Source organism: Branchiostoma floridae, chromosome 1, assembly GCF_000003815.2.
Source record: "Branchiostoma floridae strain S238N-H82 chromosome 1, Bfl_VNyyK, whole genome shotgun sequence".
Taxonomy (NCBI): Eukaryota; Metazoa; Chordata; class Leptocardii; order Amphioxiformes; family Branchiostomatidae; genus Branchiostoma; species Branchiostoma floridae.
The window spans coordinates 33,415,641-33,431,989 of record NC_049979.1 but is presented as its reverse complement, the minus strand read 5'-3'; the positions used below and the strand labels follow the sequence as shown (position 1 = coordinate 33,431,989).

Genomic DNA, 16,349 nt, shown 5'->3' with positions numbered 1-16,349 from the left:
TATTTGGCTTTTCAAAAGGTTTGTTGTCTTCTTTTGTTTCTTATCATTCGGGGTGGGTTTTTTGGTGTATGTTTCAAATAGCCTGCCATTACACGGAAAAGATATTAGAGTAAGTAACGAAAATAACCCTTATTTTGATATGTAACCAATCCTCTTGACATTGTGCGTGGTCGTATGGTGAATGACGAAGAGAGAATGTAAACATAAAGAAAGGTAGCAATTAGGTATTGCAGTAGGCTGGTTTTTCTAATTTGTGTTAATATATAGCTTTTGATAATCAATCTGTAGAACAAGACTATAGACACTTAGCTTGCAATGATGTGTACTCATTGTCAGGGATGATATATACTATTTTCATATATATTGTTTTGATTAACATATGCGGGCCGAGTATGTTTTAATATGTGTCTGTTCTAAATTCCATCACCATCCAGGCTACCATTATGTGCATGCCAGTCATGTTGAATCAACGAAGGAAATGAAATAAAATGAATGCATATACTTCTATGTGACAATGATAAATTCAGTTCAGGTCAGGCATCGTATCACAAAGCTGACGAAAAGATGTTATGGTCCAACAGATCGGACCTGGTCACCAGGTACACCTGGCATGTTATCGTACGGTTGTCAGTTGTCACCGACGACCTTATTTGACAGATTTAAAGATATATGGGCGTCTAGCTTCAGGCGTGATGTGTGTTTTTAATGGGTTCTGTGTGGTGTAGAACCCTCAATTTTGCAGCTGGCGTGTTGTGCAAACTGTGTTCTTAATATATCTTATAACTGGTAACGTTTTGCCGACATACTTGTCTTTACTTGAGGGACACGTGCACAGGGACTTAACCTGTTCTTGGCGTAATTCATTCGGATTCCCAAAAGTAGCCGACCCGACTCACCAGGTCACCAATCCCCACAGAAGGTCAGCATTGTTTTGGTTTCTTAACATGGGCGTTCTATAGTTTATGTGTTTCTATTTACCTACCAGAATGCGGGCATGAAGTAAGGGTTGTCAGAAAGATCAACCGTTTTCTATAGTGTACATGGCAAAAATTTCACTTTTCAGTCAGATTTATATAGATACATTCACTTCTTTTATATCTTTTATTAGCTTGGGATGTTTTACAGAATTACAGGGTTAATGAATGTTGAAATGTTTGGTAGACAGATCATGTCGTATAAACTTGAATGGCAAAGAAAAACAGTCGGATGGGGCGCAGACCCAATATCCGGGGTAAATGACAGGGAAATTGAAAGAGAATCCTTTGTTCTTTTTGAATGACATGTACATCGTTCAAATGAAATGTTTAGATAAAACCGTAGCAATATTTTAAATACAAATTAGGTACAATGGTCGACAGAAAAGGGGGACTTCCATTTAAAAGAAATAGAATTATGATGACGGTATGCATGTCGTCGGATAGGTCATGTTCCTGAGGCTGGGGTCGCCAGCTTGTTCGCGAACGAAACTTTACAATCGACTAGGTATTTCTACGTTATGTGTACTTTACAAAACATGTTCTCCAGGACTTAAAAAAATGAGTTAGAAGTAAGGATGTAGACATGCTTTTGTTCACTTACGTTGGATTACGTTAAAGTCTATAACAGAAATTTATTTAACTGACGTGTCTTTCGTTTTTTACTGAATGAAACAAGAAACAACCATCATTAGAACTTGAAGAAAATCAAATACAATATCAAGCCCAGAAGTTTGGTCTGTGCATTTACAAATAAGACTATTCTAGTCGCCTTAGCATGGTACCAATTAAGGCTGGAAAAGAAGCTGTAGGGGAAGCTACCACTACATGGCATATAGTACAATAAAATTGATAATAGCGACATGACTGACAAATATTAGTCTGTTAAGCTTACTGTAAAAACATGACTAGTTATTATTCTCCTGAGTGAGGCGGTAATATATAGATGGACTTGGAGGATACCAAATGTTAAGTTCCTATTAATATTTCATATTTATTTTCCACGTGTGTAGAGTATAAAATCGCATCTATCAAATTTGTGTCCCAGGAATCTAACAAGAATCTAGACAGTGTAAAACTCAAGCATGATTAGAATATGATCAATTCATGTGCTTGACATTTTAGATTTAAATTAGTGCAACTATTGTCTGCGTTAGATAAACAGACTAAAAAGAACTACATTCCAGGGTTTAAAGGGATCAGTCATCAGCCTTGGTACTCTATCACATGGTTCTTCTGTATTGGTAAACACAACCGTTCAAACGTGCCTCCAAGTAGCGCACGATAGAGCAAGTCTCTAGTTTTGCCCCTGGATGTGATACAAAGATAGACAGTGCAACAATTTAACATATCTTAGGCTATGCACTTGTGAGAGAGAATCCGACACGTCATCTCTGCCTCATTTATTAGGATACTAGACACTCGAGTGCCGAAAACATACGCAACAAAAACGATCAACAGCAGCGAACTTTGTCAAACGTCCAAAACCTAAAATCAACGCTGAAAGGAAACCCTTTTTCTCTACTAGATGTCTCCTAAATAGAATACAGCACGCGACAGGGCAGTGGAAAACAACACACGACTGGACATTTAATCTCTGAGGTAACAAATGCAGAAACTTACGTCTGCAGTATGATTCTGTATCTTATGTATTTCAGTGAGGTTTTTATGTACGTTCTCTGTCATGCGGTATTGTATTGGTGTGAATCAACTCTCAAAATTACACAAAGTAGTATTTCAACGCCGCAAAAACAATTGCTATAGGGACTTTTTTAAGAAAGGATTTAACATCGAAATTTCTGTGGATACTTTAGAATTACTGATGCTGCATTTGTACATCTGTTGAAATCGCGTATTTTTCTTCTCGTGTGACGGTATGATGGCATGTAGTGGAATCAGGAGAGTTCATGATGCCTGCATTAGGGACCACAGGGAGTGCAGCGTACAGAAATGTAAAGCTAATCGGGGATCCAAATAAAGTCAAATTTGCTTAACAGCGTATATGTTGTTGGAATTATACATGGATTTTGATGTGTTTGGTTGTGCTGCATGGTTTATTGGGAGTGGAATAATTGATTTGGACAGATTTTGGTGGTATTTGGGTGGTATGACGGCGAGGTTGTTTGATTTGGATGGTGAAAGTTTTGAGTGTGGTTTGTTAATGCGGTCGCTACGTTATTGTGTGTGAGCTTTCTTTAGTTATGTGTCGTCAACCTGTCTGCCTACCATTGATCTTCGGATACGAAGAAACAGCCATCAATCAATCAATCAATCCGCAGAGCGTCGCTTGTAAGTGGAAGTGTGAAGGCGAGGTGTTGAGAGGATGTTGTTGGTTTTAAATATGAAACTGTGAGGTGCATGTCAGGATGAGCGTATTCTACGTCAGACCGACATTATTGTAGACTTTTGTATGTCATTAAGAATCTAAACGGCAAGTTACTTGGAATCTTGCCAGTATGTGGTCAATGTTGTCTGTGAAATGCATTGAGAAGTTGTAGAATATAATGCGAAGACACAGGGTTTGTGGTTTTTACTATGGAATGGAATGTATGTGTACGTTATGGCCTGCTACAAATTGTGTAAAATGTGTCTCTACGATTTACGGGAGCTGAAGAAGATCTAGACCTGCTTACGCTTTTTGGGAGAAAGCATGGAGACCGTCACATAGGGAGGTGCTCCGAAAAAAGGGATTTAGGCAGTAGGCAGTAGACAGGTATGAGCTGCACGTTACTTTACAAAGTCTTTGCAGAGTGTAGGCCAAGTCAAGTCAAAGCCTTTATGAAGCTAGATAGCTTCTTTCTCCATATGGCTGCTTAATACCAAGGTCAAATGTCGTCTGCTAGGTCAGATTTCCGTGACAAGGGTTGACGGTTTATTCGTAAACGAAAACTTTCAGGCCAAGGGGTATTGCTTGTCTTTCTATGTTATTGTTTAAATTCTTGATCAATCAATTTTTCAATAAGTAAACAAAAATCTATACAGGCAAGATGGTGACGCCCTCAAACTAAAATATCTTATGCTAGAGCTACTATAAAAACAGAATGAGACTGAGATATGTATATCACAAGTAAAACGGACAGATGAATATACAAAATTACTACATGGGTTAAGGGTCATATTTTCTAAGAGCGCAAATCATGACTCCCTCACCCTAAATGTAGGCATTTTTGTGTGGACATGGATAAGTGTGCTACATGAAGGCGACATTTGTCAGCCATATTTTTTAATTCTCCCAGACAGGGAGTTAAATGTTTTGGCGCCCATACGTTCTGTTGCTTCACTTCCAAGTAAGGCCGACACATATAATGGTCAGTCAATAGCTCAGGCAGGCTATTATTGACCTTTTCTGAAAATTCCTATAACATAATTTGCTAGTGCACATAAGATTCACATTCTAACATTTCTATAAATCTTGCGTCTGTAAAAGTAACTCGGCACATTGTTCAGTTTGGACCATGAAATTCTGACTTAAGCACATAATTCTGCGATTTGTAGTAGAAAGATAAGTACAAAGAAATGATCCAAAGCAGTAACTGTTTAAAAGACAAAGTGGCCAGAAGAAGTTGAGAATTTGGATGATTTACCTCAGGTGATTTACTTCACTGAGGGATGCGGTTTCTTGATTGATAATAGGTTTAGCTGTCATATTTTACTGGTCTGAGGTTAAAGAGGCTATTAGGTCTACATTATGATGTTTCCAAGGAAATCATCGGGTATGTTAAGTTTTGTCTGCACGATTAATCGGGTCGTTTACGAACATTTGCAATCATCTTGTTTGTCCTGCCCTCTGGTTCACTTAATACATTCTGAATGAGCTGAAGAAAAGCCAAGATCGATTAGCGATGTGTAACTGACGTTGTTCTGCACTCAAAGAAGAGAGTTTGTCAATGATAACGGGATTACATTCTGTATCATCATTACGTCATGTCACATGTGTTTATGTGTGAGCGCTCACGTGTTTAATGTGGTATCACGAAGTATAAATCTTTAACAGCTAAAGTCCTCACTATCTCACAAGTGACAAATATTACGGCGCAGAGGACTGAATAGATTCCACAGGTGTCATTGTTTTTTTCATATATAAGATAGACTCTAACAGTGCGACAAGGACACATCGTCAGTGACTTCGAGGTCACCGGGTGTTAAAGTACCAGACAGCCTCACACGGGTGACCTAGCCGAGGTTGTTCAATACCCCATCGGGGTGTGACTATTTATATTGTCAAAGTGGCCTTTAAGCCCCGCAAACCACATCCCCTCTCCCTCCTCTGGCTTTACACCACAACCTTAGTGTGCTTCATCTTTTTTCGTTCGTTGGCCTATCTAATGACTCAAAATGGTCTGCAAGCAAAAGGTCACTGCTGCCTTAATGTGACATCTTTTCTGATTTATTGGCGTCTGGCTGTGTTTGGGTCGTGCTTTAATTTGAGTCCTTTGTGTTGCAGGACACGAAGCGTATCGTAATTAGGTAGATAAGATCTCGTGTTTTGGTACCAGTGCTCTGGCGATCTAAGGAAACTTGAAGTCTCATAGCTATAACTGCTAACATTTTGGTTAGAAACGTTCACGATGCCGCCGGTTCGTACTGAGGAGTTCGGTTGGACGACAGTGATGCTCTTAGGACTGTTTTATTACGTTAGTGTTTGAACAGTTGACGTCATTATAAGTTAAATATCAACAAAGAAAATGATTAGAACCTTTGAAACATATCATGGCTTCACCCTCAAGTGCACTTAAACTATATTGTTTTTTTGGTATCCTCAGCAGGCATTACGTCGCTTAGTAAGTTTGTATACCTCAAGTAGCACACAGGCATGTGTTTGTGTCTGCGCTGACCTGACTCAAAAGCGAATAGTCGATTTAGAAAGTCAGCATTGTTTTTTTTTTTCATTTCATTTAGTGTTCTATTTTTGTAATGTAATTTATGTACCTTGCGTGATACGAGCAAAAGTTAGAGGTAATAATATTCAATACCAAGCCACAAAAAAATACTACATTGCATGTATACTCAAGGCTACTTCGAAATCAAGTGTGAAGGAAATAATAAGGATCGGGCATCCTACCAACATCACACCCAGTAAAAGAGTATGCTTGGATTACAAAACAAAAAGTCAACATGGAGAAATGGAGTCAGTTTCATGACCCGTTGGTGTTTGTTAAATTTCTTACAAAGATTTGAAATCTTTTTGACAATCTATCTGAAGTGGGCAATTCTCAACAATTTCCAACATGTCCTTACTATTTTCTACCACATTCAAACATGTAACATCAAGTACATTATTGTATTTGTTTCTAATTGTTGCAACATAGATTCGCCATTCTTTAAAAAACTCGAAAAGATATTTTGTTATTCGGGTAATGGGCTGGGAAGAGGTCAATTTACACATTCCTGCTAATAATAGAAAGTAATGTCTGCCAGCTTCCCACAGAACAACCAGTGTTCATCTGTAAATTTTTAAAATATAAGTGGCAGACAGCGAAGGTCTGTGCATTCTAACTGTACAAGGGCAATAAATCAAATTTACAACAATGAAAACACGTACCTGCCCTTAAAACGTTCTAAACAGAGATATTTGCAACATTTCTTAAGACACACACACGCACACACACACACACACACACACACACAAAACACGCACGCACGCACACACACACACACATATATATATATTTATATAAATATTTATATACAGATGTGCTGCACATAACTTACACAATGTATTCGCAAATGTAGTCAACCTTAGTCAAAACCTTCTGGATTGGGACTGAATATTGTTCATACGTGGTTGTTTGGTCAAGCCAAGTCAAAGCCTTTATTTCTTCTCCATATAGATGCTATGTCGGAATGTCGTCTAATAGGGCATGTTTTTCGTAGCAAGGTTGTTGTTTTAATTATATAGATAATGATGATTATGGGAATTACAAAATTGATGCCAGGGCGCGAATTCATATAGCATTAGTATCCGTTTCCCGGCTTTATTATGCAATTTATAGTATATATCTGCTGCTTATAATGGTTTACAGTATGGTTGATGCGCGTGTGGATGTTATCCATATAATCAAATCAACATGGCCTTATGGTATAATTCTCACATCATTTTTCATTAAGTATGAAGTAAACATAAATACATCATTAATTCATTTCTCTTTCTTGTACTTTATTCCTTTAGTCCGGGAAAACATGAAATCACTAAGCAACAAACAATAAAATTTCAAAATATGCATGCAAGTTGTTTATATGCAGCACAGTTATAAAACCGATTGATAATGGTAATACATAAATTTTGAAACTATTAAAACTTTCACTCTTTACAACCTCATGTCATGTACATGCTTCTGTTTAATGGCTATTTCCATATAGTGTGCTTTGAAGCCACAGTCGCCAAGGGCTTTATCATTTTAGCCACTTCAAGGATGAACTATTCCCATCCCTCTACTTCTAGTTCTTCTTTAATTATTGAATCCTGTGTTCATTTTTCTTTCCGGCCAGTGTCCGCTGTTTGTTGGGCTGCAGGGTATAGTGTATTTTGTGGAAGCTAGGGCACGTTTGTCTCTCAGCTATACTGGCTTTCCACCATTCATTCATTTATATATGCAGAGAAGATAAACACACCCTCAATTTGAAACATACCAGCGCAACCATCGTAGAAGAACAAAATTAAACTTAGAAATGTAGATCGACACATAAACGGAGTCAAATGTTCTAAAAGCGCAAATCATGACACCCCCTTTTTGTATGTAGGCGTTACTAGGTGGACAGGGTGAAGTGATTTAAGCTCTGTGGTACATGAAAGTGCAAAACGTTAAGTTTGGACCATGAAGCAAATAATTTTAGGATTTGTAGTAGACATATTAGTACAAAGAAAGGATCCAAAGCAGTTATTGTTTAAAAGACCAGTGGCCAGAAGAAGTTGGGAATTGGAGTAATTTACCTCAGGGGATGTACCCCACTTAGAGATGCTGTTTGTTTACTGGTATGTTTAGTTGTCAGATTTAATAAAACTCACTGGTTTGAGGTTAAAAAGGCTATTAGGTCTAGATAATGGTGCTTCCAAGGAAATCGGTGGCTATGTCAAGTTTTGTCTGCACGATTAATCGGGTCGTTTTTTAACATTTACAATCATTTAGACATTTACAAGCATCTTGTTTGCCCTGCCTTTGGTTAACCTAATCAATACATTCTGAGCCCAAGAAAAGCCAAGATCGATTATAGTAAAAGAAGTTAGTATATCAATAATAACGGGATTATATTAGATTCTATATTATCATTACGTCATCTCAGATGTGTTTATGTGTGGCGCGCTCATGTGTTTACTGTCGTATCACGTAGTATAAATCTTTAACTATCCCACAGCTGACAAATGTTACGGCGCAGAGGACTGAATAGATTCCCAAGGTGTCATTGGTATTTTAATGTAAAGAATAGACTCTGGGTTCTGTGGAGAATGTTACAGTGTGTCAGACATGTTTAACCTGTTAGAGAAAAAACCTCAGGGTTCTGTGGAGAATGTTGCAGGGTGTCAGTCATATTTAACCTGTTAGAGACAAAACCTCAGGGTTCTGTGGAGAATGTCACAGTGTGTCAGACATGTTTAAACTTGTTAGAGACGAAACCTCAGGGTTCTGTGGAGAATGTTGCGACGGTGCGACAAGGACACATCGTCAGTGATGACCCCGGGGTCACTGGGCGTTTCGGGTCTATAATCACCAGACAGCCTTACACGGGTGACCTGGCTGAGGTTGATCAATACCGCGACTAGTGTCCAAGTGTCCTTTAAGATCTACTCCCTCTCCCCGAACAGCCTCTCTCCCCTCCTCTGGCCATGGATTTCCACCACAAGCTCAGCGTACTTCACCCTTTTCCGCTCATTGACCTCTCTAATGGCTCAGAAACGATCAGCGAGCAAAATGTCACCTCTGACCTGATGTGACACATTTTTCTGATTTATTGGCGTCTGGCTCCAGGTGTGTTTTTATAGTGCTTTGAGTTGAGCTCTTTGTGTACAGTACACGAAGCGAATCGTAATTAGGTGGATTAGGCAACAACACGGCTCTTCGGTTTTTGCTAACAGTGTGCTGGAAGTCTGCGGTGAATGGAACTCTTATAGATTTAACTGCTACTATTTTGCTAAAAAAAAACGTTTACTATGACGCCGTTTTTTTTTTTTTTTTGAGGAGTTTGGTCGTGTTGACAGTGATATCCCCGGGGCTGTCTCATTACGTTAGCATTTGAAGGCCTTAAGTCACCTTTACTTGAATATCAACAAAGAAATAAGAATGTTTGGAACATTTCATGGCTTCACCTTAAAATATAGTTACATTGCCTTGGACCTAGTTACCCTACTTAAAATGATCTAGTTCTAACTTTAGAATGTCTGTTTCGAATCGCGCAACGTCATTACAGGCGTCCAAAAATTGATCGTATTTGAAGCGCCGGTGTCAAGGCCACAGAGCGCACCCAAGACCCACACCATTGTTTTTTACATACCAGCTGTCGTAATACATGTACTTAGACAACATTTGCTACTAAATCCCGCCATTCCTTTTATTCCGTTTCTTTGAAAATACTAGAGAAATAATTTGGTACTGCAACTTGTGTTAGTCGAAACAGTCTGATCGACCACACCAACGACCTGTAATATTTCAGCGTAAAACAGTAGAGAATGTGACCACATTCATAGAGAGTAGGAATGTCCCCTTCACAGACCTCAACAATTATGATTTTAACAAGACGTAGTTAACGTACGAAAAGTTGTTGTATGGAAAAATGTCTAACACTTAGGGATATCGTTGGATTGCTAAAATCAGATTTTTCTTTTTATATAGTCTGTTTTCTTACCATAGAGAGATCATGTAGTGATTTGTTGCTGTGTTTTTCTCAATACCTGTAAAGTGCCACGGATATAAGGTTGAGGTGGTTTGGTTGTAATTCCAGCCTCGGACTCTAATGGCAGCTAGTCACTAGAAACAAACGTTGGTTTCCCTTCTATTCGGCTGTAACTGGACGAGGGCAATATTTTCAAGGTACCTTGACAATGTACTTTTAACAAACAATAGCTTCGAATCAAGCATGCAATGAGCAACTGTGCATTCTCCTATACCATCAATTTATATGTTTGAATGCTAAAAAGTGCCTGAATCTAGTATCATTAAATGACGTCAATATGTGGTTCTAAGTCCATTTATGCTGAAGTGTTCACAGCTATACTTAGTACAAATTGTTGAAGATATTTGTACAAATCTTGTAGCGACTCAGTCATTACTTGGGTAAACAGGGCTCCTGTCGGGCGACAGACGTCTCTTATGTTGTAGTGAACACAACACTAGCACTGTCCTATTGTGATGTAAGTGTTTCGATTACGTCATATTTGAAATTCAAGTCAAGTTCTAGGACAATGAAATATAGGTATAAAAGTGTCATTTGATGTACCTCTCTGTCTTTCTTTTGAGGCTACGAAATTCAAAATGCTGAAGACTATTTTCTTGCTGCAAAGTTTGCACCTTCGCACCCCGGGCATGCCTTTACTATTTTTTTTAGAAAGTTTTGGCTATCCTCAAAGACGGTACATCCATTTAACGTCCTCTTCGAAGGATGACCCTAACCGAAGCCATGTACTCATTTTCACCTGAGTAAAGTGAGGGAAGCGATGCAAAGTGCCTTTCCCAAAGGCACAAGTGATACAAGATTATTCAAACTTGGGACCTCTTAGTCATTAGCCAAATACATAAGCCAACTATGCTGTCGCTGTGCAACGCGATCCCACTATTACCGTACAAGTAATATGAATTTTTAGTTGCAATTGGAAAATCTTCTGCAAAATTTTGTTTATAGCGGCTGTTCAAACTATATGTATCGTACCATTTGATGTACCTGTATATGTCATGGATTTTGACTTGCAATTGGAAACGAATATGAAATTTTCTTATCATATGCAACAATAACAAAAGTACCATACAATAAAAAAAAGTTCTAAACGTACATGCTCATATAGACGAACACCAGGCTCTGCTATGTAATAATTTAGCGTGCTTAAACATGAAAAATCGTTAGGAACGTGAAAAAGGATTTCTACTCTTGAACTCAAGAGAGCGCAAAAATGACAACATTTCCGTATTGTTTTTGAATCTTAACCTCATTTTGCTTGTATATGAGTGTAAAATAACGACGTATGAACGCGATGTGGTCAAATTCAATTCCATTACAGATCCCAACCATAGAAATGGGGATCCGTCATCATCAAAGGTTAACTTCGGTTCAAGGTTACTACAGGTTAATATAGCATTATACTTATTTTTGGACGGGATAATCTTTAACCGTCATAAAACATATCGAATAAATTTTCATTAAAAGTAAATATCAATATATGCAGGAGTCCTAGGAAAATTTCTCGAAGCGATTTTGTTTTGATACTTGTTGCAAAATTCAAACTTCTATGGAGCCAATTAGATTGGAGTCATCAAAGCTAATGTGGGCTTGACGTCGAACTAAGAGCAGACAGGTGTTGGAGAAATTGGAGTAATTATGGATTTTATTTAAAAACGAAACAAAGTCAGATATAAAAACTAAGAAAGCATTATTCTATAATTTTCTTATTTTTTTATTTTAATGTTATAACATTTTGCTTTTATGTTTTTACAAGTATGTGCAGATTATTGAAGTATTTTCAATTGATCAATTTGTTTCACTATTCTATGATTCACTACAATAACGTGACAGAATAAACAAGCAGTATGACCAGATGAAAAATATGAAACTTAGCGTGGACTGACTCCTATGGCCAATTTCCAGATATTGTGCCTTGCTGCGCAACCGACCAAGGACGTTATATCAGCTGATATAACGTCCTTGAACCGACTAACTCTGAAGGCAGAACTCCCCTGACGGATTTTCTCCCTATAATAGCCAGCGTAGTCAGTCTGATAGAGACTACCTCTTGATAAATAAATAGATGTCATGTGGGTAATAGTTATCAAAAACAAACGTCTTTAATAAATCCAGAGCATCTTTACAAACGGTGTTTACAGCTATGCAAGTATTGTGGACTATATATGTTCAAAGCTTGAGTAAGTATCTCCTTCGTTATTACATCTTCTAATCTATTACATCTTCTAGTCTATTGTGGACTGTCAACATGCCTACCGAAAAGGCAGACAAGCTGCTGCCCTCCAACAAGTTCTCCTAGACAGTTTTCTCTATCTTCAACACAATCCTAAAACCAGTCCTTCTGTATGGTTGCGAATCCTAGGTGCTAACGAAGAAAGACATCAGTACAAACCAAAGGGCAGGCGCCCCTTAGGTAGACCCAGAAAGAGATGGAGGGACAGCATACAGGAGATACTGACAAAGTACAGACTGGGCAGACTAGTTAGACTGGAAGAGGAGGGGATCTTCCATGATCGGGAAGAGTGGAAGAGACGATGCTCTCAACTGACAGGCCCTAAAGCCTACCTGGGAAATATGTAAGATGTAAGTAAGTCTATTGTACTAAACACGCCACTGGCACTGTACTTTTGTCATGTAAGTAGCTTTTAAACCCATAATTTGAAATAAAGTACAAGTAATGTTTTATGAGCAGGGATTACAGTTATCTAAGAAGCTTGTGTTTGTAGTGCTACGACACTGTTCAAAGTATCTGTATCTGTCGTACAAAAGGGCTTATAATGAGATTTTAAAAGCTGTAGAAAAGAAGCTGTTAAAGTTTCTAATTATATTCCACAACAAGAACCATCTATTAACATACGCGTCTCATTTTAGAACTGCAACAAAAGCACAACTAGACTGTACTAGAGAATCATTCAGCTTTGTTTCTAAATTGTTTAAAAAAAGAAGAAAAAAAACTTATTTTTTCTGTTGTTCACTGAAAATAACACGAAGGAATGTACATAACTTCTAAATCTTACGTGTGGTAGATCTGTTTTGTTTTGTATACTTTGTTAGATCTAAGTTGGTTATTTTGCCAATTCCTTTTTTTTACCTCTTGCATGTTGAGCATTTGCTTTCTTTTGTCTATGCTATCAATTTTCTACCACGTTTCTCTTTTTTACTATCACGTTGTATAGATAAGCGTTCTGTATATCTAAGTAGGGTTTATGTGGTGTGGCCACTATGCATTTTTTTTATATCTTACATGCCGTACATTTTCGTTAGTTTTTCAAGATATAATATTGTAACTCCAACAAACTTTTCTCATATATTTTACACATTGTTCATATGTTTTTTTCTGTGTATTCCATTAGATTGAAGTTGGTTCTTATACCACAATTATTGTTTAGTTTCGATTGTGGTTCATTTCTTTCGTTCTCCATATTCTGCAAATTCTGCTAGATTTAATTTTGTACTTCTACTTTATTTCTCTTTCAAATCTTGCCTGTGGTATATTAGTTTTCTATATTCTTTTAGACAAATTTGGTTCTTTATATATTGCCTGTGATGCATTTGTGCTTCTTTATATACTGTTACATTAAGTATGGAGATTCTTTCATGCTTCTGTTTGATATTTTGAATGTTGTACATTTGTTTTGTTCTTTATATTTTGAAAGCTTATATTTGGTACTTTTTTATATTCTGTTGTGTCTTAGTGGTTGCTTCTGGCATGCTTTTCTTTTATTTATCAACGTAATGTATATTTATTTACTTTGAATATATGCAGAAGAGTCTGGAACAGTTCAAGGGAAGGTTTCCTCAAAGAGAGCGACAATACCCTGCCATGAAATGAGATGAAACCCTTTTATATTTTGCATATGGTACATGGTAATTTGATAATTCTACCATACTATCCTTTTTCTTCTTGCATGTTCGACACTTATTCTTCACTTTATATTCTATAGATTCTGTAAGATTTAATTTGGCACGTCTACCATACCTCTTTCATCTATAAACATGTTGTATATTTATTTGTTTACTTTTAAAATTCTTCTAGATTTTAGTTGTTTTTCTTCCTCACTTCTTTTTCTTGCATGTATTTTTTTGGACATTCTGTTAGTTCGAATTGATACTTGATCTGACTTCCCCTTTATATCTTGCCTGTAGTACACATTTAGAAATATTCTTTCAATTTAAATGTGGTCATTCTTCCACACGTTTGGTTGATATCTTGCATGTTGTAAATATGGTTTGTTCTGTATTTTGTGTTAGCCTTGAGGTTTAAGATGGAAGCTTTACCATACGTCTTTCTGAGAGCTTTATTGTGGTGCAATCGTTTCGAATATGAATGTGATACATGTTAGTTTTACTTAGTTAATATTCGGTACTTCTCTATTGTGTTTTGCATGTGGTTCATTTTTTTGTTATATTTATTCTCGTAGACATAACTGAAGACTTTTTTCACAATTCTCTTCTATTTGTAACACTTTCTAGTCGTTCTTACGTTGGGATATATGGCTGTTTGTAATACGATTTAAAACTTTCCGATACATTTTTGTTACAGTTTATTGCACAGAACACGGCTCCGTGGGCGAAGAGACGCTGATATGATGTCTGTGGAACCTTCACCAAAGCACGGATCAACACAATCGACCCCTTATTCAAGCATTCCGTGTGACCCAAGTATTGACCCTTATTTAAACGCTAGAGCGTTTGTCGCACGGAATGCCTTTGATTAATCGTCCTAGTAATGATGACAGGTGTACTGTCATTAGAAAATAACTGCAGACTGTAATTTTACTCCCATAGCTCATCTCGCTCCAAATGAATCTGTAATCAGAGGAGTAAATACGGAAAAGATAGCCATTAAATGTTCCTAACTTGTGACATAAACGGTTAGTATACCTCCCAGATGTACTTGGTTGTCTTAGTGAAAACGTCACGTGGCTGACCTAAGGTCCCACCCGGGCTGGATAATTGGCACCTCGCTCCAGGCGTCCTTCAAAGTGATCTGTTGTTTACATCAGATGTGGAAGGTTCCTTTTTGATCATGGCGATTTTATCCTATATTAGTACGTATAATACCATGCAGTATGCTGTGCAGTTTTCTAGAGATCTGTGATTGGAGAATAGTGCAAGTAACAGACACGATCATTACATCCAGAGAAAACTCTATGTTTGGATATATAAGACTCACATTTGGGTATAATACATGTTTTGAATGGAGTCAACATGTGTTAAGAAGTCTATACAATCCTGGATAGAAGTATCATTGTCAAGTAAGCTGTCTAGTCTTAAAGAAGGTATATTTAAGCGATATATATATATATATATATAGCTGATGCTGGTTCTGAAAATTAGGGATAATAATTCACTTTGACTACTTGCGGTATGATGCCACTCTCTTATCTGTAGACTTATGTTCTACTCCTAATCTTAGGAAAATCCCTATGACTCAGACATATCCCAATATGTTTCTTTTCCTACATAACAAATTTAGACTGCTCTCTGATATAGACGTTCAACGTACCTGGGCGACGATCTGTTAATGTTCCACATATTGCCACTAGGCCAAACTAGTCAAGCCCTAATTTCATTTTGTTATGTTTTTTTTTTTTTCATCTTTATATCTTTCGTAATGGGAACTAAGGTATATATTACTCCTAGCTGTTACGATAAGTACCGTTTTATCCCTAGTTATCTACTTGGGCATTTTGTCTATAACGAGGGAAAGACACGCAGAGGTTTGCAATCATCTCTTTTGTCTCTTCTCCCATTGTGATTTTGATCTTAAATTAAAATAAATAAACAAATACTTCTACCTTTGTATTGTTTCATCTTAATGTCAATTTAAGAGAAATTTGTCAATCATTCACGTTATGTGAACACTTAAACAGGAATGCCTTGAAATAGCAATAATTATCATTGAATAACCTTATACTTGTTTGTACTTGTTATTTCTATATCTTCATCTGCAGACCATCATCCTGATTAAAAGTAGCATACTTGCAAACTCTAGAGTATGCAGTGGATAATGTTATAGATATTAAGATCCGTTTAAAGGCAAACTAACAATATGATTACTCTTGAACTGCTACCGATGACTTATTAATGTCAGCATATTGTCTTATTTTGACTGTTCCTCAATTACAAATTAAATGGGTAATATTGCACAAAGACTTGGGGCGTATTTATACAAAAGACACAGGTTCCACCACACATGATGATTTTTACCTACATATCAAATGATTTAAGAATATAGGAGCATTTTGCTTACTCAAGAATTACATAACGACGTATCTACAACACGAAATATTTACATTAGGATTTTGTCATTTTGTCAATTTCCACACACACATTTGATAAGGTGAGTATATAGGAAATTTGTGTTACTCAAAAATGAAAAAAAATAACGTACCTTCATTTTTTATTTGCATTACATACTTGGTAAACAACGAAAATGGATAACATGATAGTTTTAGAAAACGTTGTCCAACTCAGCAAAATGATCGA

General features: G+C 37.0%; 1 long non-coding RNA gene across 1 annotated transcript; it reads left to right on the top strand.

The window, feature by feature from the left end:
• The first annotated feature begins 562 nt into the window (after positions 1-562).
• On the top strand, positions 563-15,657 carry LOC118411055. The gene is made up of 4 exons (XR_004830635.1): positions 563-919; positions 12,220-12,440; positions 13,624-13,717; positions 14,401-15,657. It is a non-coding gene; the product is annotated as an uncharacterized LOC118411055 (long non-coding RNA).
• Positions 15,658-16,349: the final 692 nt, after the last annotated feature.